This window comes from Podarcis tiliguerta, assembly GCF_965153285.1.
Source record: "Podarcis tiliguerta genome assembly, chromosome: 7".
Classification (NCBI taxonomy): domain Eukaryota; kingdom Metazoa; phylum Chordata; class Lepidosauria; order Squamata; family Lacertidae; genus Podarcis; species Podarcis tiliguerta.
In genome coordinates, this window is record NC_139540.1 from 14,767,099 (window position 1) to 14,792,964 (window position 25,866).

General features: G+C 47.9%; 1 protein-coding gene across 1 annotated transcript in view; it reads left to right on the forward strand.

The window, feature by feature from the left end:
* The first annotated feature begins 3,452 nt into the window (after positions 1 to 3,452).
* Positions 3,453 to 25,866, forward strand: part of HAS2 (hyaluronan synthase 2) — a 41,452-nt gene continuing 19,038 nt past the window's right edge. The window contains exon 1 of the mRNA XM_083450587.1: positions 3,453 to 4,109. The gene's annotated coding sequence lies outside the window, so the exon portion shown is untranslated. The remainder of the gene's footprint in view (positions 4,110 to 25,866) is intronic.

Below are 25,866 nucleotides of genomic sequence, written 5' to 3' on the forward strand. Positions count from 1 at the left end.
GCCGATTTTCCATTAAAATAGCTCGAAAACGTCACTGTTTGAAATATGACAACCCTTAAGTAGATAAGGGGCGAGAACGGATGTGGCTGTGGAAGATTTGTGGCCTGAGTAGAGTTTTGAGAGCCAGCCAAGAGAGAAATAAAGGGCCAAATTAAGTCCCCTGGGCTGAGGTTTGGCAGCAGTGGCGTAGCGGGGGTGCAGGGGGGCCGGGCGCAACATCTGGGGGGGGCACGCTTGCACTCGCAGCTCTCTGCCCCTACCTGGCTCACTCACTCTCTCTCACTGCAGTGCTGGCTGTGCGAATCCGAGCCGAGCCACCGCCCACTGTGGAGGGGAGGGTGCCAGGCGTGCGGTGCGGTGAGGAGAGAGCGCGAGGGACTATCTGGGGGAGGGACAGCGCAGCCGGGGGGGGGGGGCGCAAATTACTTGCCTTGCCCCGGGTTAGGGGGCGCAAATTACTTGCCTTGTCCCGGGTGCTGACAACCCACGCTATGCCACTGTTTGGCAGGCCTGGTCTAGAGACTAGAACCTGCTGCAGAACCTTTATGAAAGGGTTGCACAGAAAGGCAAAGAAAGAGTTGCATAGAAAGGCATAGGATTATGCCAGCTTTTGGCTTCTGCAGCACCATGGCCAGGTGGCTGGGGAAGGAGGCATGAATGGCACATGCCAATTTGATTCTTCGGCTGAAGATTTCCTGCATCTTTCCTCAGGGCTAGCTTCCTCTGGACATCCAGCAGATGTCCAGGAAGCAAACTGCTCACTCAGGATTCTATCTGAAGCAGATTATGGGGAGTTTGCCCACATACTAATAAGGGGAAATGTCAGGGAAGACAATCCGCATGCCTGTTTAACAGAACCAGATGCTCAATGAATGGGAACTGTCAAGAGAAGCCATTCTGACGCATTACAGCTAGCTGGCGTTTTTCTGCCATTCAACCTCAGGGGAGGCAGATTGATACAAGCTTTTCACTCGGGTCCATGTGCACATATTTGCAAAAAATATTAGAAATCATATGACCTTTGGCTAGACCAGAGGAACCGCATGGCTTATAATTTTCTAAACAGTGCCACCTGGTGGTGGTCAGTTTTCTTGAAAATCTGTTGGAGGGGAAATGTAGAGCGATCACCCCCCACAAATAATGTTATATATATATGAAATAGTACCATGAATTGACAGGAATTTAGTAGTCATTATTTCTGTACACCAGCAGAGAAAAGGGGGGCACTGATTGATCACAGCAGTTCCATTTCTCTCAGCTGACAATATTGATGTAAGCAAGCAGAAGGCAGCAGCAAAATTGGTAACAGGACTGATCTAATTTCCCATTCATTTCATTAAGTGTATTGGGCACCGTTGTGTAGATGGGCAGGATATAAATATAAGCAATCAATCATCGTTGGCCGGGGGGGGGGGGGAATGTTGCAATGAGTAGGGCTCCCTGTTCAGGATTCTACGCAATCCGTTTCCTTTCTTATATTTTTCATCCTGTTCATCCTTCTGTGGGTCACAGAGCACGCTGTGTTTTCAATGGGCTGCTTTTTGGGTTTACTCCCTTAGGATTCATCCCCACGAAAGATTGGGGGGGGGGTGTTTGTGTGTGTGGCGCTGTGGGTGCCACCCCTTGCAGAAGTAGCAGGAAGAAGGATGGAGCCGAAAGTAGAATTACTTGGCTCTACCTGTTACTTGGGACACGGGTGGCGCTGTGGGTTAAACCACAGCGCCTAGGACTTGCCGATCAGAAGGTTGGCGGTTCGAATCCCCATGAGGGGGTGAGCTCCCGTTGCTCGGTCCCTACTCCTGCCAACCTAGCAGTTCAAAAGCACGTCAAAGTGCAAGTAGATAAATAGGTACCACTCTGGAGGGAAGGTGAACGGCGTTTCCGTGCGCTGCTCTGCTTCGCCAGAAGCGGCTTAGTCATGCTGGCCACATGACCCGGAAGCTGTACGCCGGCTCCCTCAGCCAATAAAGCAAGATCAGTGCCACAACTCCAAAGTCGGTCACAACTGGACCTAATGGTCAGGGGTCCCTTTACCTTTACCTTTTACATCTCCAAACCTCAGGACTCACCCAAACCTGCCAACACCTCTCAGTTGTGTGTGAGTGGTCCTGTTTTGGCACTCACACCCAGAACATGAGAACTAAAGGGGATGATCGATATTGGGAGTGGGTAAACTGTGGTCCTCTAATTGTTGGTGGCCTCCTAGTGTCATCAGCCCCAGCCAGCATGGCCTAAAGGTGAGGGACGATGGGAGCTGGAGTCCAGCAACATCTCGCCTTCCACAGGTTCTTGCCTCACCTGAACTAAAGGAAGAAATGGAGAGGTTCTGGTTCAGATCTAGTTGTGCACATTTAGTCACGAACCACACAACTCACGACTAACACGATGGGGGTGTACATTCTCCCACACCTCTCCATCAAAAAGCCAGTCAGTTTAGTGGGCCTCAAATGAACATGATGGCACTGCCATGTGCCTGCATATCAAGATGCACATTCATGTTCCCAACAGCTGCCTGCACAGGAAAGCCCACATTTGCACATGGATCTTCCTGGCTGGATCGGGACCAGAGCTTCGGATGCAAAGATGATTTCAAAGACTGTTTCGTCGTTGTCGTCCCCTCCCCCTTCTTCCAGGCTTGCTCTCCGAAGCCAGACTCGTTGGCCGAGGGACCGTGAATGCAGTGGCGTAGCGTGGGTTGTCAGCACCCGGGGCAAGGCAAGTAATTTGCGCCCCCTAACCCGTGGATTTGCGCCCCCTAACCCTAACCCCCAGATGTTGCGCCCGGTGCGGCCGGCCCCCCCTGCACCCCCCACGCTACGCCACTGCGTGAATGGGTTTATTTCTCCTTTCCAATCGCCTGGAGTCCCTTCCAACCATATCCCTTATTATCTCGCAAAGCTGGGCTGGATCAAGGAAGCAAAGCCAGCTTGTGTAAAACAATTCCAATGAATTAAGAAATCATCAGAGAAGCAATCCCTCCAGCCCGCTTCCTTAGAAGAGAAGGGGGGGGGGGGATATGAAACCTGGATTTTTAAAAATATTTTTTTAAAAAATGCAATGTGCACCAGAAATCATTTACTACCCAAAACATACAATATGATTCCGGGGGGTGAAATGAGTGGCGGAATGGAGGGATTTCAAAAGCCCAACTCCCCTCTCCCCACCCCTTCTAACACGAAGAGGAAGTCAGGTGGTAGCAACACATGTGTATTGTATTTTTTTTTCTCTCTCTCTTTTTGCAATTTCTGTTTGCAATTAATTTAATTGAATTCACTCGAGTTTAAACTGGTCCTGTTGAATGGGCAGTTCTCTCCCTCTTCTTTCTCGCTCTCCCCCCCCCCTTCCAACTTACAGGAGTTCCCTCCCTCTCTCCCTCCTCCTCTCCCCCCCCCCACCCTTTCCACCCTATTAAAACAACCTCCAAGCCTTCACTGGTTTAAAAAAAAAAAAGGAGAAAGAGAGAGAGACCCCTTAACTTGGAGCAGGCAGAATCTCAGCAGCCAAGGGGAGGCAGGAAAAAGAAGACGGGAGAGAGAGAGAGAGAGAAAGAGGCAAGAGACGTCTGGAAAATATTATCCACCCGCTACTTCCAACTGCTGAGGCTGCTTGCTGCTGCTACGCTGCCGCCGCCGCCGAGCCTGAGATAGAAGTTCCATTCAGCCCGGACCAAAGAGAGAGAGAGAGTGAGACTTTTTTTTTTCTTCCCTCTTTTGCCTGTTGATGCTGCGCCGCCTTCAACTTTTCTTAGCAACTTCTGCGGCGGGCGCCTGGACTCTCCACCGCCAGGAACAAGCCCACCGTCTCCATCTCTCTGCAAGCCAGCTTTGAGAAAAAATAAGGAAGGGGCAAGGAAATTTGAAGAAAAAAAAAAGCCAGAAACTTGAATTTTTTTAGGGAACTGGGATCCAGGTGGGGGAGAAAAGATCCCCCTTCTGCTCCCTGTTTTCTTCCCCATGGTTTGCAGGCCGTTGGGATCCAGCCCCTCCAAACACCCTCCCGAAAGCGTGAGTTGATCTATTACCTCAATCTGGGGGGAGCGGGCTTCCAGGTCTCCGCACCGCGCCGACGGCCTCTTTGTAGATCTTGGATGAGCAGAGAAGAACTGCAAGGTGAGTGAGGGTTGCTTTTTTTAAAAAAAAATAATAATGGCAATTTTATTTCTGTTTAGGTTTCTTGCAAGAAATCGGGTGGGGGGGATTGGGGGGGATTTATTTATTTTTAAATAAGAGGCGGACATTGCTTCCGAGGAGGGGGACAGAGAAATGTTAGTATCTGTGGAGCGCCATCGAGGCAACTGGTTGCGCGCGTGTGCCTTTTAAACCGATGGGAACGCAGGTCTCTGCCCCGAGGAACAGCCTAATTTAATTGCCGTTGATCACCTGAAGCTTTTTTCAGATAATGCTGTGCATCTCTTTACTGCATCCTATTTTGGGGAGGCTAAATTTAACACCTATGCTACCTTGGGCGCGTCTTCAGGGCTCGGGACACGATCCTGCCAATGTCAACCGCGTTTTAAGGCTGCAATTCTGCGCGTACTTACTTGGGAGCAAAGCTCGTGTGGGCCTAAGCATAGTTAGGGTTTTTTTTTTGGGGGGGTGCGCTTCTCTTCTACTGGGGGGAAATGGTATTGGGAAGTGTTCACCTTTAGCCGGATCTTGCCCGTTTTCCTTATCCTGGTCTATAAATCGTTTACCAACCCCGAGTTCTGCAAATGCATTAAAGATCGAGGATCGAGCGCCAGGGTTTTGTGGCAGAACAGAACTTACTCGCGAGTAAACCCCATTGGAAGGGGCTTGTGGAGGAGTAAATGCATCTAGGTCCTCCTAGTCTCTTCTCTCATTTCCGTGATAATTGTGGGAACATCCCTAAAATCGATGGAGGGAAATCAGTAAGTCTACTCGCAAGTAACTGGTGGGGGGGGCGTGTCTTGTACGCCTAAGTAAAGGAATAGGTTTTTTCCTCTCGGCTTGCAAGAAATATATATCACACGTATGAACACACCTATGTAAGCTAAAAGGTTCTTGGGAAATTTGGAGACATTGATCTGGTTCCAAAATATCAAAGGAGCGAGTCTATCCCGGAAGGCGGGTCTGCTTTCCCCTTCTCTCTCTCTCTTTGGACTGCATACACTGTAGCTATTTAGACACTTGTAAAAACATGAAACGTGACTTTGCCACGCCCTCCCCTCCCTTCCCGGTTTCAAATGGGTGGAAGAGTGTGGAGAAGGAACCTGGGAAGGAGCAGAAGGCGAGAGGGGGAGGGGTGTGGGTGTCAGATTCCCACTGATTTAATTTTTTTTTAAGGAAGGGGGGAGAGGATGTCTCAACAACCTACAAACCGAGCCAGAATCGGCCTATACATTTGACTGGCGGGAGAAAGGAGCTGCTCCGGAACGCTTCCACCTACGGAACGCGCTGCCACAATATGGGAGGGTAGCTGGGTGGCTGGGGCGCGCTCTTGGCATCTTTCGTGTTTCTTTTTCTGAAAGACGCATTGATGGGAGCTACAGATCTGTCAAGGCAAAGGCTGTGAAACGAAGGAGCCGTGTTCAAATGCAATCTGAATAGCCAGATGCTGCGGTGGTAGTGAGGAACATCTGGCTATTGACACCCCCCCCCGCCAGCGACCATGGCCAGAGCTGCTGGGAGTTGGGAGTCCAGCAACATCTGGAGAGCCGGTCTCCCCCTCCCCTCTATGGAAGAAACATCTGTCTGCTCGGTGTTTTAGGAAAGGGGTGTGTCTGGTTTGGTGAACGCTTTTTGCAAGACGTTTCGAAATGCTTCGTGGAGGGGGAGGGAAGCAGAGATAGGTACCCACCCTATATTAACACGTGCGCACCCTGACTCCTCCACCCCACCCTCAAGATCTGCCAGTGCCTCTTTACTCAGGCCTTAAGCCTCGCTGGCTTCAAAGCCCCTTACTCCCAGGTTGTCTATGCGTAGGATCGCTGCCGCAGCTGGGCGCCGTTTTGCAGGAGAGGAGCAATGCAACTCCTCGCCTCCAGGCCTTGCAAGGCTCAATGCTTTGCTACCCAAGTGCGGTGTGTGGCCGTGGATCGGGGCGAGGGTTTTGCTTTGGTTTTTTCCGGGTGGGCAGGGTTGAGATCCTCTGCCTTGGAGGATGGGGCGCGCCGGCAGGCGAGGGAAATGGAAGGACGTGGCAGCGGCTCCGGAGCCGCGCGCGTGCAGACAGGGGCCGATCCGCTCTCCCCCCCATCCGTGGGGCAGGACAAAGAGACAGGCTTGAGAGGCGGCTGCGCTGGCCCCGGCTTGGCAACCGGCTGCCAGGCTCCAAGATGCCTATCTCTCTCTCTCCATGCCCTGGATAGAAGCCACCTCATTGTTTCTCGTTCCCACTGCTTTTTTCCCTTTTTATTGCTCCGGATTCAGCAGCCTTTCTTCCCTCGTGGGAAGGCGCAGCGAGTTTAAAAGCAGGGTCCTTTTGCAAAAGACCCAATGCAAAAGTGTCTGGTTGCAAAAGGCTTCGACAGGGCGCAGCTGGAGCGGTTCAATTATGGGGAGGCGGGGAGAAGAGACCGTGGTTATGGGCCAGAGTCCAGAGAGGCGACCCACACGTGTGCAGCATTCGCCCCTCCAGCGCATGAAAACAAGCCCCGGCCTGCCTGCAGCCCCGCGCCCCCTTGCAAGCCCGGGGAGAGGCGTCTGGGGCCCCGGCCGCTTCCTAATCCCCGCCTTCCCTTTTTGCAGAGCGAGCAAAAAAAAGAAGAGCGAGGTCGCTCAGCAAAAAGCCAGGCAGACTTTTATTGCAGGCTGGGAACCCACGTGGCAGCAGGCAAGACCCGAGATGCAGGGAATGCCGACGATGAGGTCACTGTGTGGGAGGGTCCGCCTCCTCCTTTATGACGCGGCGCCGCACCCTCTCCTGATTGGCTCCGGCGATCTGGAAGGGGTTCCCCCGGCCGATCCGTGAGACAAGCACGAGGGAAATGGGGACTTTTTCTACAGCTGGCGCCTCTGAGAGGGAAGAGAAAAAGGAGACGTTTCAAGGGGGTTCTTGGCATAAGAAGCTCCTTTCGACTTCCCAGCCCTGCCTAGAGAGTCAGGGGATGGAACCTGGGATCTTCTGTTTTCCCACGGAGCTCAAACTCTCCCCCCCCCCTTTATTATTATTTCAGAATAAAAATTTGAGCCACAGCAGATGTGGAAATGGATTGGAAAACAAAAAAGAAATATGGGGGGGGGGACAGAGACTTCTAGAAGTACTTAATTTACAAAATAGAACATCCACAAAGTATAAAATCAAGTATAAAGGTATTAAATCAGCAACTGTTATAATTCGCAAATTATAACTATAAATGAGTCTCTTACGTTAAGTATTATAGGATGATTAGGGCTGCCATACATATGGGATTTCATAGGCGGAATTGTTGTTTTTTTTAATTGACGGGGGAATTTACAAAAGACAGCGCAGGTTTTTGTGTGTGTGTTTCCTTCCTAAAGCAAGCTCAACAGCTTTGGGGTGTCCCGGTTTTTACTTTTTGAAACATAGCAACCATAAGGATGATACTTCCCTCAATATCCCTTGATGTTCTTGCTCTTATTTTGAAAAGATAAATAGCCATATTCTGCAAATTTAAAACTTATTTTGATATTATACTGCACTGAAATGTTTAACTGTTTCTTTGATTGCCCTTGAATCTTCCCATCCTCTCTTACCACACCCTCTGAGAGCTGACGGGTTATTATACCATATAACTGCTCTTTTAGCATTTTTTTTTTATCCCATTGATTTTGGGGGTTGGGAGGGAGATTTAAAGCAGGTGATTGTGTGCTTCAGATGGTGACTTCATACTAGGGAGCGAGTCCCACGGAGCTCTGTAAACATGCTTAGGCTTGCCTTCCTCTAGCCCCTGCCTTACAAACTGCATTGATTTCCTTGGACTTCAATATGAGTCCATGTGCTCACTTTTCCTAGTACAGTGGTACTTTGGTTTACAACCATAATCCGTTCTGGACGTCCGGTTGTAAACCAAAACAGGTTGTAACCCAAGGCGCGCTTTCGCCAATGGGGCCTCAAAAAAAGGGGGGGGGGTTGTAATTTTTTAAAAATGGGTTGTAATTAAAAAAAAGGGACACACACTTCTGGGTTTGACGTGGTTGTAATCCAAAACGGCTGCAAACCAAGGTACCACTGTATACACTACACAAGGTTGTGTACAATAAAATCAAAGGAAACAGAGGTGAAAAGGAGTCACCCAGGTACAAAACCTATTTCCATAGATGCATGCTGCAACTAATAACGTTTTACCTGGGCTGGAAGGCAGTTATGTTCGCCTACAGAAGCATGAGAATTGTCTTACCATTTTAGTAAACGTGTTTCATGTACAAAAGGAAAATAACCAGGGGTGGGGAAGAGTGACCTCGCTCCCAAATAAAAGGATTATTTTAGATTTTAACCATTTAAAACAGATGTGGGGAATTGGTGGTCCTTCATATGTGGTTGGATTCTAACTCTCCGTATTGTTAGCCAGCATGGCCAGTGGTCAGGGATAATGGGGGTCAAAGGTGTCAGTTTTCCCAGATGATTGAGGGGCCTGACGTAAGTCTCAAGGAGCCGGGGGGTGGAGCCAAGCGCCCTCTGGAAATTGAAGAGGTCTGGCAACAGCCCCCTCAAAAAATACATTGGGGTTGGGGCCAAAACTGCCTTGGCCCCTAGGGGTCTGCCCCCAATGATGGGAGTTCAACATCTGGAAGGTCACAGATGCCCCACCCTAGATTTGTGGGCTTTGTATAAACAGAACTCGGGGTTTGAGGTGATGGGAAGGGACCCTCTATGACGTTAACATATGAGAGAGTGCTGGAGGTGAAATAGTTAAGAAGGTTGCCCAATCAGAACCCAGGGGGGTGGAGTCAGTGGGACTATAAAACCAGCTCTGGGAGGGGCAAAGGGAGAAGGTCGTTGGGAGTTGGGAGGTTGGTTGGAGTGGGAGTGAATTGGGATAGTTTGTGGGTAGGTTGAGTTAGTGTAGCGAAATAAGCTGAGTCAGGAACAGTTAGGGGCTAGGAAGACAAGTAAATATCTGAGAGGTGGTTTAGTGAGTGAGAGCAGGTAGCAGAAGTTATAGGTCTGGATAGGCACCCCATGAATGTAATTGACCAATACCGTTTATGAAACCACACGCTTGTTAAACTGCAATAAATAACAAAAGTGTATTTCAATTTAACCCTGACTGGACTCAGTATTGTACCAGGTAGGGCCTGGGTGGTGGCAGTGAGAAATCAAGTGGTGGCAGTGAGAAATCAAGTGGTGGCAGTGAGAAATCAAGTGGTGGCACAGAGATCAATAGACGGTGAAACGTCCGGGGACCCTGTGTGATCGCCACACCTTCCTTCCATGCACACAATACAGTGGTACCTCTGATTGCGAACGGGATCCGTTCCGGAGGCCCGTTCGCAACATGAGCAGGATGCAACCCACGTCTGCGCAGGTCACGATTCGCTGCTTCTGCACATGCGCAAGCGGCAAAACCTGGAAGTAACCCTTTCCGGTACTTTGGGTCCCCGCGGGTCGCAACCTGAAAAATGCTCAGCCTGAAGCAGACGTAACATGAGGTATGACTATAATTGCACTCCTTCCTCTTGCCCCAGATTGACCAACAAAGCAAAGGCATTGCGGTTGGTAGCACAGAACAATGGAAGCAAATAATTGGCTGTATCAAAAGTCCTTGGTGGTTACATCCAGCACATGTGCTCAGATCCTTTGAAGAAACCAAGGACCCGAGCACACATACTGGAAGCAAGCTTCATTCAAATAAATGGGATAATGCTGAGCAAAGATGCTTAGGATCAGGGTATTAGAGAGAAATAACTTTCTCAAGGCCACAAGAAATCCATAAGTAGATTAGTCTCCAGCCTTGAAGGCTGACTGGACCTCATTGGCTCACCACTCTTTGAAATAGTGTGCAACTGACAAGCCACATATATTATCCCCAGTGGTTTCTAGTTTCCACACATCTTTAAGTAATAGCTATCAGCAGGAGCAGAAAATAAAACCTACCACCACCCAGCAGTCTGCACAGGGAACAGGACAATGAGACAGCTTTGAAACTTGAGACTTGGCCTTTTCAGTTCTCTTCCAACCCACTGAAATGAGATGCATCAATTTGCAAGCCAGCGGAGGCTGCAGTCCAACACAGGCATGCAAAGGAATGAGCCTTCTTGAATTCAGTGGGACTTTCTTCTGAGGAAATCTACACAGGCACAAGCTATCCCTGGGAAGTCTGTTCCACTGAAATAGATGAGGCTTGCTCTGCTGCAAAATCCAGTTAAGTGATTAGAGAACTGAAACTTGAGGCTCGTTTAGCTTCTGATGGTTCAAAATATAATTGCTGCTGATTAATCCAAGGATAGCAGTGCTCCTTTGCGCTGTATCAAGACCTGTATGCTGGGATGGTAAATAAACCCATACATAAGAAGAACAAGGGTGGCGCTGTGGGTTAAACCACAGAGCCTAGGACTTGCTGATCAGAAGGTCGGCGGTTCGAATACCCGTGACGGGGTGAGCTCCCGTTGCTCGGTCCCAACTACTGCCAACCTAGCAGTTCGAAAGCACGTCAAAGTGCAAGTAGATAACTAGGTGCCACTCCGGCGGGAAGGTAAACGGCGTTTCTGTGCGCTGCTCTGGTTTGCCAAAAGTGGCTTAGTCATGCTGGCCACATGACCCAGAAGCTCTCTCGGCTAATAAAGCGAGATGAATGCCACAACCCCAGAGGCGGTCACAACTGGACCTAATGGTCAGGGGTCCCTTTCCCTTTCCCTTTCCCTTTAGGGCTGTTCTCCAGCATATTTTTACAGCAGGAAAAACCAGTGATGCCTTCACCCTTAGTTGCATCTGTCCTGTGTGACATGATCATGTGACATGAACATATCAGCAGGCTTGAGGAAACCCCAAGGTTTGCAGAAGTATGACAAATCTATAGAAAGGGGAAATTCCACGCTATACCTTCTAAAGCATATTTGAAACAAGTTCTTTGCCTCCAAGAATTCTGGGCACTGTTGTTTGCCCCTCACAGTTACACTCCTCACAAACCTGAACAAATTACAGTGCCCAGAATTCTTTGAGGGAAAGAATGTGCCTTGAAGGTGCTTTGAAGGCTACAGTGGTACCTTGGGTTAAGAACTTAATTTGTTCTGGAGGTCCATTCTTAACCTGAAACTGTTCTTAACCTGAGGTGCCACTTTAGCTAATGTGTCCTCCTGCTGCTGCCACACCACACGATTTCTGTTCTCATCCTGAAGCAAAGTTCTTAACCCGAGGTATTATTTCTGGGTTAGTGGAGTCTCCAATCTGAAGCGTCTGTACCCCGAGGTACCACTGTGAAATATACTCTGAGTCGAGAGTGGATTTCATGCTCTTTATTCAGCTCATAGTGGTGAGGAGGAATGGAAGTTCCCCCAGAATGTCTGCTTTTTATACATTATTTACACAATAGGCCCCACATGATTGGCTAATTCCAGGATTCTCCTGTAGGCCAATCAGGTCGCAGATTCATTTCCACCTGGAGCTGGCTCCTGTGGACCAATCAGACTGCTGCATTCTGGGTCCTATTGTTCTAGGACCAATCAGACTGCTGCATTCTGAATCTTATTGTTCTAGGGCCAATCAGACTGTTGCATTTTGGATCCTATTCAACTCAGTACATAACACAGTGTATACTGTCTGTACACAAATGTGCTCAGTGGGTACAGAATGCTGGCTAACTTGAGAGTCATTGAACAGAAAACGTGTAGGGAGGAGGAATGTAAACAGAGTAGCTAGAATCCTGAGGAGGCGCATAATGCAATGTGTTGCAGGTCTCTCCTGTAGACCACTGTTCAGGGGGCAAAGTTGTATTAATATTTGTTAGCGTTCCATCCATTCAAACAGTTTGTGATTCTGCAACGTGTACATTTAGGCACCTCTACATAACTAGTTGCCAGAGGTATTTTGTGCTTCTTGCTAATTATATAGGGGGTTAATTTCACCTTTAGCCAGTCCAGTATTGCAGAGACTATTTCCTAGCATGTCTTTTCATAGAGGGGCTCGTGTACCTGCACACATCACTCCGTGGCAGGAATGTGCAAAATAGCTACTGCATGATCTAGCATGGAGAATGGTTTGAAAGATTGCCAGATAAAACCTCGCTTTAGTCACAGGACAGGCTAACTAGGTGGCCTTAAGGCAAATCCTCACCTCTTGCCTGGTTTTATTACGGATTAGTCAATGGCTACTAGTCCTGAGGGGCGCGGGTGGCGCTGTGGGTTAAACCACAGAGCCTAGGGCTTGCTGATCAGAGGGCTTGCGGTTCGAATCCCTGCAAGGGGGTGAGCTCCCATTGTTCCTGCCAACCTAGCAGTTTGAAAGCACATCCAAGTGCAAGTAGATAAATAGATACCGCTCCAGCGGGGAAGGTAAACGGCGTTTTTGTGCGCTGCTCTGGTTCGCCAGAAGCGGCTTAGTCATGCTGGTCTCATGACCCAGAAGCTGTATGCCAGCTCCCTTGGCCAATAAAGCGAGATGAGTGCCGCAACCCCAGAGTCGGCCATGACTGGACCTAATGGTCAGGGGTCCCTTTACCTTTACTAGTCCTGATGGTTATGCGTTACTTTTAAGTGCAGGAGGAAGTAAACCGCTGAATGTGAGTTGCGGGAAATCACAAGTTGGGTAAGTGGACACTTTTGTGTCCTGCTTGTGGACTTGCTATGTCTGGGCACAGTGGCATAGCGTGGGGGATGCAGGGGGGGCCGGCCGCACCGGGCGCAACATCTGGGGGGGAGGGTGCGCTCGCACTCGCAGTGCTAAAATCAGTGCTAAAATCCACGGGTTAGGGGGCGCAAATTACTTGCCTTGCCCCGGGTGCTGACAACCCACGCTACGCCACTGTCTGGGCATACTTGGCTATTGTAAGAGCAGGATGCTGGACAAGATAGGGATTTGGTTCCGATCCACCAGGGCTCGTTCTTTGTTCTTTTTAGCCACTACTCACCCCAGCAACATGGCAACAATAGCACTTGCCCTCCCTTACTGAGCCTACTAGCAATCGCTGGGATAATAAATAGGATGTGCTTTGAACACCCGTATATGCAATCCTATGCACACTTACATGGGAGTAAACAGCACTGGATAAAGTGCAGTTTATGTGCATGCATAGGATTGCACAATATGAATGCAAAGTATTATTCTCACTTACCAAACACCCAACACTTTCACTTCCAGCACAATATTGTTCAATGGAAGATATTTACATGCTTAGTTATGTGAGTCACTGGGTACTTCCAGCTTAACAAAAGCCTTCCTTTTACTCAGTATAGTATCCACCCCTCCCCCTCATTTATTACTAAGAACTCAACATTCCTTCCCAAAATGTTGGCATTCCCATACTTTCCTCATTGGCATCCTTCAAATGATATTTGCACCTTCTTTCTTTCTTTCTTTCTTTCTTTCCAACTCTTAGGGACCAAGGTCCCTTTGGCACCCTCAATAAAATATTTTTTTGGGGGGGCACACAAATCTAAAGTTGATCAGAATTGCAATTCAAATGGTGTGTTTGTGCCATGTCTACTGACTTGATTATGCGGGCCAGAACTTACCTGGGTCACTCCAATATTTTGTTCAAGTTGGCATCCTTGGGTGACAGTTTTATACTCCCTATCACTAATCCAGATTAGTTAGAACCCTTATTTTTGACTATCTGCACTCTTTGGAAGCGGGGAGAGACCTTCATTTTAATGAAGTATAGGTAAAGGTAAAGGGACCCCTGACCATTGGGTCCAGTCATGACCAACTCTGGGGTTGCGGCGCTCATCTCGCTTTACTGGCCGAGGGGGTTGGCATACAGCTTCTGGGTCATGTGGGCAGCATGACTAAGCCGCTTCTGGCGAACCAGAGCAGCGCACGGAAACGCTGTTTACCTTTCCACCAGAGCAGTACCTATTTATCTACTTGCACTTTGACATGCTTTCGAACTGCTAGGTTGGCAGGAGCAGGGACCGAGCAACGGGAGCTCACCCCATTGCGGGGATTCGAACCACCGACCTTCCGATCAGCAAGCCCTAGGCTCTGTGGTTTAGACCACAGCGCCACCCGCGTCCCTTAACGAAGCATGCCTTCAGCTAAAAGGTGTAAGACTTGAGAGCAATGGCGTAGGCAAACTGACAGTTCAGAATAGGGCCCCACGCCTTTTAATTCAATGCTACTCGGAGACCCCGTACTGGGGTCTCTGAGAATGTACAGCTGGTTTCATGTTTATAATGGCCTGATTTTTTTATTATTATTTCTTTTTTCATTATTGAAAGCTGGGCTCTCTCCTGTTCTTTAATTTGCACTTAAAACAGAGACCTGACGTCGGCTCTGTCTGATCCCTGCAGCGAAGATCAATGACATGTAAAAAATCTGGAAATGATAAATGAGCGGGAGACTAAGGCAACTGGGCTGCAGAGCAGTAAAGCCGTACAGATGTAACATAACTGTTCAGTTTCCCCTTCCATTGGCTCTTAAAACTGGAAGGGGAAAGAATGCTGACAGCTATTTTATGTTCATAATGAATGAACGCTGGGAATCATTTGTACTTCAAAGATGGATTTGCTTCTGCTGCTGCCAAAATTAAGTCTCCGCCAGCTTCCCAGAAATGGGGGTGCCAATCGGCTAATGTAGCAATCGGCTAATGTTATAATTTACAGGTGCCTGCGTACGGCTCGAATGTAAATACAGTAAGTGTGAATGTAGAGATGACCACCCTCTGAAACTCCTCCTACAGCTTTTCGGAAGCTGAAGGATGCAGCAGATCTCTGGTTCATCTGACTGGTTCCTGGCACAACAGAAAACCATGTCTTGAATTTGAGGAGGCTGTTCCTGGAAAAGAGGCAGTCTGAGAGGAGAATAAGTCAAGTCATGTGAGGGAGAACTTTAGGCAGAGGTGGAGAAGCATATAATTGGGTAGAAGAATAAAGATAATCTGTAAAGGACCCCTGGATGGTTAAATCCAGTCAAAGGAGACTACAGGGTTGCGGTGTTTATCTCGCTTTCAGGCTGAGGGAGCCGGCGTTTGTCCACAGACAGCTTTCCGGGTCATATGGCCAGCATGACTAAACCACTTCTGGTGCAATGGAACACTGTGGCGGAAACCAGAGTGCACAGAAACTCCGTTTACCTTCCTGCTGCAGCGGTACCTATTTATCTACTTGCACTGGTGTGCTTTCGAACTGCTAGGTTGGCAGCAGTTGGGACAGAGCAACAGGAGCTCAGCCCATCATACGGATTCGAATTGCTGACCTTAAGATTAGCAAGCCCAAGAGACTCAGTGGTTTAAGTCATGTGACATATTAATGCTGCTCCTGGTCTTGAAACTTTACTCATTTACATAGAATCATTTAGTCCTTCGTGTATTCATCTAGTCAAAGCCTGGGCAATGCAGGGATTCCAGTACTTTAGGAGAGGCATTTGTGGACTGTGGTCCATTCCAGTTCATTGTCTAAGTGGGTTGAGAGTAACAGGTGTCAATCTGATATTCCTTTTCTAGCAAGTGCCAATCTCCTGTATCTGCTCCAGGGCTTTGCCACTTGTTCCCCAACCCCTGGCCAGCTTGCAGTCATTTTGAGATCACTTCTGAAAGCTCCTCAATATGAAATTAGAACCGAAAAAAGCAAAAAACCCAAGCCTTTAGTAATTATTATTATTATTATTTCCCCCTTGAACAGGAACGGAGCAGAACCTGAGCCATTGTTTGACAGTCATTATTTGAACCTGAACCAGAACAAGAGTCCTTAGGTTTCCAGTTTGTTTGGGGGGGTTAAAGTCTGTATTGGCTAGACGAGTGAGGAATTCTCCAGTTGTGGCTGTTTTTGACCTCAAGTGGGATTTCCTGGCTATTTGGAATTGTTCCAGCCACCAAGTCTTTCCTTTTGCAGGCTTATCAAATTTGTAACGAGCAGATTGGTGACTGGAACGGTGCCAAGCAGCAGCCGCAGCAGCAGCATTGGCTGCCACAATCCGGTCCCGATTTTTAACTATCAGATCCTGGGCATCAGATAGCAAAGGCCCCGGTTTCAAAGTCCTGTATCAAATGTCCGTGTTTCGCTATGACTGCAGTCCTGCCCAAGGCTACATTGCTGGAAACCCTTTGGCTTCAGCTGTGTTCAGGATTCTGGGCAAAGCAACTCGAGATTTCAGTCTTAATATTGGGACAGATTGGGAAAGTGCTTGGGGATATCAATTTAGCTTGTGCGCTGATGGATTGCATTGTGGCAAGTGACAGAGCTTTTGCATGTGGAAGGTCTCTGGCTCAGTTCCCAGCACCTCCAGGTATAGGGGAGAAAGTGGTCACCTCAGCCCATGAAGGTAGCTAGTAGTAGAAGAAGAGGAGTTTGGATTTGATATCCCGCTTTATCACTACCCTAAGGAGTCTCAAAGTGGCCAACAATCTCCTTTTCCCTTTCTCCCCCACAACAAACACTCTGTGAGGTGAGTGGGGCTGAGAGACTTCAGAGAAGTGTGACTAGCCCAAGGTCACCCAGCAGCTGCATGTGGAGGAACAGGGAAGCGAACCCGGTTCACCAGATTACGAGACTACTGCTCTTAACCACTACACCACAAGACCCGGGTTCAAACCTCAGCATCTCCAAAGTAATGGTCTGAAATCTTGGGGAGCCACTTCCAGTCGATGTAGATTAATTACAGAGGGGGAAAGGCTGGGGGTTTGTCTCCAGTGGAGGCCAACCACACAACCCCAGCATCTGCTGCCTGACGTAGGCACCTCATCTTGCCTACTCCCCACAAGCCAATTCCTATGTCCTTGTGAACACCTTCCATTTGGTTGGAATGAAATTAAATGCAGAAAAACGAATCATACATATTTTTTTAGAGTTGGAAGGGGATTGAACCTGCAGCCTTGGCATTATTAGCGCCACACTCTTACCAGCTGATCTACCCAGGTATCATGCTTTCAACATGTATTTTGTATAAATGAATTCTGTGTGACAGGTTGGGGGTGCGTGGGGAGGGAGGGCATGGCTGTCAATTTTCAGATTTCAAAATAAGGGATCAGCAGCCTCGAAAATAAGGAATCAGCAACCTCACCTGTCCCAGGGACAGTCTATGGGATACCTAACAATCCGGGATAGCAGCGGGAAAACGGCGCTGGAATAAGGGAATTTCCCACAAAAAAGGAAAGGTTGACAGCTATGAGGGACGGAGGGAGGGAGGGAGAACAAGAGAGAAAGAGTGAGTGAGATACAGAGATTACTGTAAGTCCTACAGGATGCTTAACTGTAAATCAACCGCAAGCAGCAGGGATCTCTTAATTGTCACATTGCTGCAAAGTCTACAGTCTTTGGCTAAACTCTCATATCAAGCTACCGAAGTCAAAGAATTTCCCACAGATTTTTGCTGTGCTTTTAAGTATGTGGCAAATCTCCCACTGAGTTCAAGGCAGTCCAAATTACATCTGTCAGGTTGTTTTGATTCATTTGAAACTATGGGCTTAATCAGCTACACCCGGGGCCTTTTTTCACATGACCATTTGGCTCAAAGCTAATAACCCTTTTAACTTATACAGATTTTGGGTGCCCCCTGCTTCTCCACCAGTAGTGCTTATCCATATGTACCAAAGCGAGGAGAAGCCACAGTGGCAGCTTCTGGGGAGATCTCACGAGAGCGCTGTGATATCTTGCGAGAGCTCTGTAAGATCTTGATCTCTCTCCAGAAGCCATTGCCACACAACCCTGGCAAGGAAGGCCAGAGGGTGCAGCGACGGGGGGATGGCACCTTTCCATTTTGCCTCTGGCGGCAAAACAGGATGGGCCACCCCTGGCATACATGTCACCAAGTTGAGCATAGCTGCTATGCTAGATTTCTGGCAGAGAGTCACTGTTGCTAACCGGGAGGGGAAGGCTGTGGGGATGTTGGCATGGTGCAAACACACTGGCAGAACGAATCTGGTGCTCCTGCCAATGTGTTTGCACCACGCCTAGCTCTCCCTGCCACCTTGCTCCTCTCCATCCTGGTAAACCCCAGTCAGATGTGGATTTAGGGCAGCGCAACCGGTGTCCCCACACTGGGCACTGAGCCAAGGGGGTGGCTGCAACTGTGACGTGGTGCATGTGCATAATGGAAGGTGTGAAGTGGGACACACCCAATTTTGGCCTTGAACAGGGTGCCACTGAAATTTGAAAGGCCAAAGTCTCCCCCTGCTCCAGGGGCCCACCCTCTGGGAAGCTGGTGCAGCAGCTCTGCCCAACCTCACAAGCCATTTCTGAGCAAACTCTCTTGTGCAGGGACCTGTGGACAGATGTTGTTAGACTGTAGATCCCATCATCCCTGCCTTTTGGCTGTGGTGGTTGTCACTGATGGAGGTTGGAGGGCCACAAGTTTCCCAGCTATGGTCTACTGAGTTCAACTGGGTTTATTTTCAGGTAGGACTTCAGGCTTCACCTTCCTCTCCCTGTGGCTTCTCTGTTGATCTGGAACCTCCTTATGATGCTTTCTGGTAGCTCTTATTTTGTCTGCTGCTATACAGAATCTGCTAATGATTGTCATGTGTTTGGTTAGGAGCCTTTGGGGGCTATTGTTCTGTGATGTTGTATTTTGTCTGATTATGCTGCAAACTGGTCTAGGATCTTACAGGATAACTTGGATGATGATGATGATGCAGCACAGGACTCTGATAGCTGTGATTCCTGCATTGCAGGGTGTTTGGCTAAATGACCCCTGGGGTCCCTTCCAACTCCACAATTCTATGATCCTAACATAGTCACGGTCTTCTTAGTCAAGTAGGTGCTTCAATATGCCCAAATTCTTAATGGATTGAGTTGGGTTGGGGGTGGTTGTTGATTCTGGTTTTTGTAGATGGTTGCAGCATCAAGCAGTGTGTCAATGTACCACCATAGATAGAGAACATCGCAAGACAGATTGCCCATCACCCCTTTATCCAATGCATAATGACAGGGGTGGAGCAAGGTGGGGGTGGTGTGCACTGGGTCTCAAATCTGAGGGGGGTGACATTTGGTGCACCGTCTGCCTACGACTCCCGCCTACCCCTACTCTGGCAGCCTTCCCCCTCGTTTTGACAGCCTCACGCTCCCTGGCTGCTGGCAGAGGCATGCAGGGAGAGAACAGGAAGGAGGAAGGCGAGCAGAGAAGTGGAGGGTAGAGGGAAGGAGAGAAGCAACAACAACAACAACAACAACAATAATAATTTATACCCCGCCCATCTGGCTGGGCTGCCCCAGCCACTCTGGGCGGCTTACAACCAATTATTAAAATACAGTAATACATCAAACATTACGAGCTTCCCGAAACAGGGCTGCCTTCAGATGTCTTCTAAAAATTTGGTTGTTGTTCTTCTCTTTGACATCTGATGGGAGGGCTTTCCACAGGGTGGGCGCCACTACTGAGAAGGCCCTTTGCCTGGTTCCCTGTAACTTGGCTTCTCACAGTGAGGGAACCACCAGAAGGCCCTCGGCGCTGGACCTCAGTGTCCGGGCTGAACGATGGAGGTGGAGACGCTCCTTCAGATATACTGGACTGAGGCTGTTTAGGGCTTTAAAGGTCAGCACCAGCTCTTTGTATTGTGCTCGGATACTGGGAGCCAATGTAGGTCTTTCAAGACCAGTGTTATGTGATCTCGAGGGCCACTCCCCGTCACCAGTCTAGCTGCCGCATTCTGGATTAGTTGTAGTTTCTGGGTCACCTTCAAAGGTAGCCCCACACAGTAGTCCAAGTTTGCAGTAGTCCAAGCTGGAGATAACCAGAGCATGCACTACTCTGGCGAGGCACTCCGCGGGCAGGTAAGCTCTCAGCCTTCGTACCAGATGGAGCAGGTAAGCAGCTGCCCTGGACACAGAATTGACCTGCGCCTCCATGGACAGCTGTGAGTCCAAAATGACTTCCAGGCTGCGCACCTGGTCCTTCAGGGGCACAGTTACCCCATTCAGGAGCAGGGAGTCCTCCACACCTGCCCGCCTACTGTCCCCCAAAAACAGTACTTCTGTCTTGTCAGGATTCAACCTCCTGACAAGAAGCAAAAGGTCCTTTAAATCAGGACCCAAACCTTGGAACCACAAAAAGCTCAACAACTTTGGCCAATCCTTCCCTAAAGAAAGCTCAACAACTCCTTGCAATGATAATAGGTAGATCACAGTCAGTCCTTTTATACTGTGAGTAGATGGCAGTCTCTTGGGAGTCCAACCAGATTTCAACTAGAGTCCAAAGAAATTTTCCACACCGGGTACCACCTGACCTTGCTATGCCACTGCATTATTGTTTTCAATGGAGCCAGTTCACACGTCCAGCTGCTCCGTCATCTGGCACTGAGAAACCAAGTGATGGACACAGACGTGTAAGAAACAGCCTTGAAACATCAAACTGCTGGCGACACATTTTAGGGCGTGACTCTGTAGATCCTGCCAGACCAAGGGTTTAGATCTTTTAAGAATGCGTCTCCATTACAGAATCTGGAATAAGCTTTCTCTCTCTGAAGCTGTACATGAAAGCAAGCTTGCTGCCTTCTTTAAACCTCCCCCACTCTTAACTTTAAAATCTCTAAAAAGGATTCCTTTCTCTTTGACTCCTGTCCTTGTGATCTGCTAGAAGTGATTGAATACGTCCTTTTCTAAGTTATAAAAGGGTGTAGCCCCATCCTCCCCTCCCCCATGCCGTAAAGCCCTGTAAGACAGAAATGTAAACAGTTGATGAGTGTTGTATGGCTATAGTTAAGTAGAAAATCTTTTTTCCCAGCCTTTCAAAGGGATGGTCCTCAAGCATATAATGATGTCAGAGGGTGTAGTTCCAAATCAGATGTGGCCAACAGATGGTGTGCTGAATATTATCAGCATGCACACAGAAAATAGTGAATGTAAGGAAAATGTGAATAATGAGGAAAGGGGCAGAGGTTTGGGGATGGGTCTGGCTACATTGCCAGAGTTCGGTTTAGGAATACATTTCATTTGAAAAAGTCTAACCATGTGACACATAAATGTTTTCCTAGCTAAGGCAGCAACCCTAAACTCTGCATTAGAGAGGTAAAGGTAAAAAGGTAAAGGACCTCTGGGCGGTTAAGATCAGTCTAAGGCGACTATGGGGTTGTGGCACTCATGGCTGAGGGAGCCGGCGTTTGTCCACAGACAGCTTTCCAGATCTTGCGGCCGGCATGACTGAACCGCTTCTGGTTCAATGGGACACCGTGATGGAAACCAGAGTGCATGGAAACACCATTTGCCTTCCCGCCGCAGCAGTACCTATTTATCTACCTGCACTGGTGTGCTTCCGAACTGCTAGGTTGGCAGAAGCTGGGACAGAGCAACAGACAGAGCTCACCCCGTCACATGGATTCGAACTGCCGACCTTCTGATCGGCAAGCCCAAGAGGCTCAGTGGTTTAGACCACAGCACCACCCACATCCCTCTAAAGAGAGGAAGTCCCACTGAACTTGGTGGAACTCTCGTTCTGATAAAACACATAAGATTATGCTGCAGAGACTGTATATAAGGGCACATTACATGTGCACTTCAGAATTCATTGAAATTCTCCATTAGGGCTCCTCCATTATCCACCAGTCCTGGCCATCTTGCTTGCCTTCTTACCTGTAACCAGCCCAGTGGGTGGCACTGGCTGTCAGCCTCCTCCTTAGTCCCAAGTATTGGAAGATTTGGGACAGACATAATAATAACAACAACAACAACAACAACAACAATAATAATTTTTTATTTATATCCCACCCTCCCCAGCCGAAGCCAGGCTCAGAGCAGCTAACAACAGTAAAAATAACACAGTTTACATAAAATCACAATCAATTAATCGAAATTCATTCTAAAAACAATTCATTCTAAAATCAATTCAGAGTCAAATTCATGGCAATCATTGGGCTAGAGTTCTATGAGGATTACAGAAGGAGGGGGTCAGACTGTGCTCTGGCCAAAGGCCTGGTGGAACAGCTCTGCCTTGCAGCCCTGCAGAAAGATGTCAAATCCTGCAGGGTCCTAGTCTCTTGTGACAGAGCGTTCCACCAGAATGGAGCCATGGCCGAAAAAGCCCTGGCTTTGTTTGAGGCCAGCCTAACCTCCCTGTGGCCTGGGTTCTCCAAGATCTTTTTATTTGAAGACCGTAAGGTCCTCCGTGGGACATACCAGGAGTGGCGGTCCCGGAGGTACGAGGGTCCTAGGCAGCACATAGTTAAACTGTGGAACTCCCACAGGAGGCAGTGATGGCTTTAAAAACACATTAGACAAATTCCTTGAGGAGAAGCCTATTCATGGCTACTAGCCATGATGGCTATGCTCTGCTTCCACAGTTGAAGGCAGCAGTGCTTCTGAAGACCAGTTGCTGGAAACCACAAGAAGGCAAAGGGCTCTTCTGCCCAAATCCCACTTGATGGTTTCCCACAAGCAACTATTCAGCCACTATGAAAATAGGATGATGGACTAGATGGGCCATTGGCCTGATCCAGAAAGCTCATACTATGTTTTTAGTGTTGTTGTCCTTGTAGTACGCAGCTGTGAGAAGGAAGGAGGCAATCAAGAATTTGTTGTTGTTGTTGCTTAGTCGTTTAGTCATGTCCAACTCTTTGTGATCCCATGGACCAGAGCATGCCAGGCACTCCTGTCTTCCACTGCCTCCCGCAGTTTGGTCAAACCCATGCTGGTAGCTTCAAGAACACCATCCAACCATCTTGTCCTCTGTCGTCCCCTTCTCCTTGTGCCCTCCATCTTTCCCAGCATCAGGGTCTTTTCCAGGGAGTCTTCTCTTCTCATGAGGTGGCCAAAGTATTGGAGCCTCAGCTTCACGATCTGTCCTTCCAGTGAGCACTCAGGGCTGATTTCCTTCAGAATGGATAGGTTTGATCTTCTTGCAGTCCATGGGACTCTCAAGAGTCTCCTCCAGCACCATAATTCAAAAGCATCAATTCTTCAGTGATTAGCCGCCTTTATGGTCCAGCTTTCACAACTAATCAAAAATTAGTTGGCTCTGATTCCACCTACTGATGGTCTCTCTGCAGTTTGCTCTCTCAGTCTAGTGGGCATCAACCACCATTGGCTGTTATCAAACACATGGCCAGCCAAGCTGTGCATGAAACTGAAGTCATTTCTTTACTTGCAGTAGACCCATTGAAAGCAATGGACCTAGCTTAGTCATGTTCATTAGTTTCAGCAGGTGGAACTCTTGAGTAAAACTTAAGTTGAATACCATCCATGGAGTTGAAGACCTGAACAGTCGTACCTTGGTTTTCAAACAACTTAGTTCTCGAACATTTTGGCTCCCAAACGCCACAAACCCGGAAGTGACTATTCTGGTTTGTGAACTATTTTTGGAAGCCAACGTCCGACGGGGCTTTCGTGGCTTCAGATTGGCAGCCAATCAGAAGCCACACTTTGGTTTCTGAATGTTTTGGAAGTTGAATGGACTTCCGGAATGGATTCCGTTCAGCTTCCAAGGTACGACTGTATTTATTTGTATATTGCCCTGTATCTGCATGTCTCAGGGTGATTCACAACATAAAGTCACAATATAAAAACACAAAATACATAATAAAAACAAAAACCCAATAATCCCCCCTTCCAAAACACATTTTTAAAGGGCCGAAGGCCTGGTTAAAGAGAAACATTTTTGCCTGGCACCTAAAGGTGTATAATGAAGGCGCCGGCCAAACCTCCCTGGGGAGAGCATTCTACAGTATCCTCTTTGAAACTGCAGGGGATTCTGGGCTGCTCCTTTCAGATTGCATGCAGCTTGCAATATTGCTGTTCCAAGCAATGACTTCAGTTGCTTGCACAGCTTCACTGGCATGACGGTACCACTGCATGCATCACATCATAATTGGAAGTTATTGTAGCCCGAGAAGTTGCTGGAGAATCTTAATCTGAATGAAGGAATGGTGGTGACTTGGCTAGGCTCCTAGTTCTTCCCCTTATTTGATGTTTGCTGAAAGCTAAGAAAAATTATACGCAACCCTGGGTGCCACTGAACTGGTACATATGGTACCTTTTCCCTCCCTGTATTGTTTGAAGTCTGGTGTTTGATTGCTATATATGAGATCTGAGGATACATGCCAAATAAAAATGTTTGAAATGTAGGAGGGGGTCTATTCCACCTAGGGATGGCGGAGAAATTTGATTTAGTTAACATTTAAAGGCAAACCTGCCTAATTAACACTCTGAAACAATGCGAGCCTTTGGAATTCACACTTCTCTGAATTTTTCAACTTAGCTGTCCAGTCTTCACGTAATGTGTACAAAATTCATATACTATGGCAAAGATTACATAAGAGGCATACAGTGGTACCTCGGGTTACATACGCTTCAGGTTACACACTCCGCTAACCCAGAAAGAGTGCTTCAGGTTAAGAACTTTGCTTCAGGATAAGAACAGAAATCGGGCTCCGGTGGTGCAGCGGCAGCAGGAGGCCCCATTAGCTAAAGTGGTGCTTCAGGTTAAGAACAGTTTCAGGTTAAGAACGGACCTCTGGAACGAATTAAGTACTTAACCCCAGGTACCACTGCATATTACTTTAAATTGCATACAGAAATGCATTGCATTGGGCAAAATTGCACACGAACATTTGTATAGTAGGAGAAATTTGCATGAGGTTTTTTTAAATATAAGATTGTCAAATCGTTGTGGAAATGTGGAAACTGAATTTATGATTGGAAAAATGAGAAGACGAGAGAACCTGAAATTGACAGCTTACCCACCCCTAACTACCACCTTCTTTTTCCTACTCCCCACTGTTCTTATCCTTGGATCTTCAGTGTTTTCACACACAAATACCGCATCCTGTTGAATTCTATCTGTTACGTTTTATCTGCGCAATCAGAATGAATTTCAGGAACCAAAAAGTCATACTGGAAAATACCGTCTTTGAGCTGTCTAGCCCCAAAATGACAACTAAGCATTCCATTTTAGTGATTCTAACCCTGGTTCAAGGAGCCATTTGGTACCTAGCTTATATATCTGAGTTTCAAACTCTGGGGTCTGAGGAGTATGTCACTTGCTGCTGACCCCTCTGCTATGATGCACTCACAGATCCAGGCCCATATAAGCCTATAGCCAGTTTTCTGGGAGACAGTTCCATTGAACTCTTTTGAATAGACTTGTCTAGGCTGAGTGGACTTGAAGGGTTGTGCTAAGTCTTGCCCTATTGAAATGCAACCCAGGTCTAAAGCAGAACTTTCTGAGATACTGTCTCTCCCCCCCCCCCTCCCCATGCAATGCAAATCTATGCATCTTTACTCAGAGGTAAGGCCTGTTGAAATTATCCCCACCTTTACACAATGAATACTGACCTGGGAGTAAGCCCCATTGAGCATAGTGCAATGAATTTCTGAGTAAAGATGCACAGTGCTAAGCAGCAAGTCTCTCAGTTCCTGGAAAGGTTTTAATATATACACTTTGCTTATTACTGTGGTGCCTTCGCATCTTGTTCACTTGTTAAGTCTTGCATTCTTGTTAGATCATGCATAACTTGCGGAGTTTAGCATTACGGAGATTCCAGAGACAGACAAGCTAAGGATGCCAAAAGTTACCAGATTCCATTTCAAGTTCTGAAAGGGCTCAGCCTATATATAGTCTGACACCTCCTTTCTCTCTCTCTCTCTCTCTCTCTTTAAAAAAAGACCTTCTAATATTAGTATAAGCAACACGGAAGAACAGCACAGCTGATGAAGTCACTTTGCGCTTCAAGATTTCTCTAGCAAGTTAAGACTTGAAGCTGGAGGATATTGTACAGCTTTTCCGAGATACTTGTAACAGCCGACTGACAAGTGTACGAATTTTTGGAACTCTTGCTCATGGTTTTGTCACCTTGGAAAAATGATTGCTCTAGGGTTTTGTTTTTGAAGGGAGCTTATAAACTGTGTGTGTGTGTTTAGGCTTGAAAAA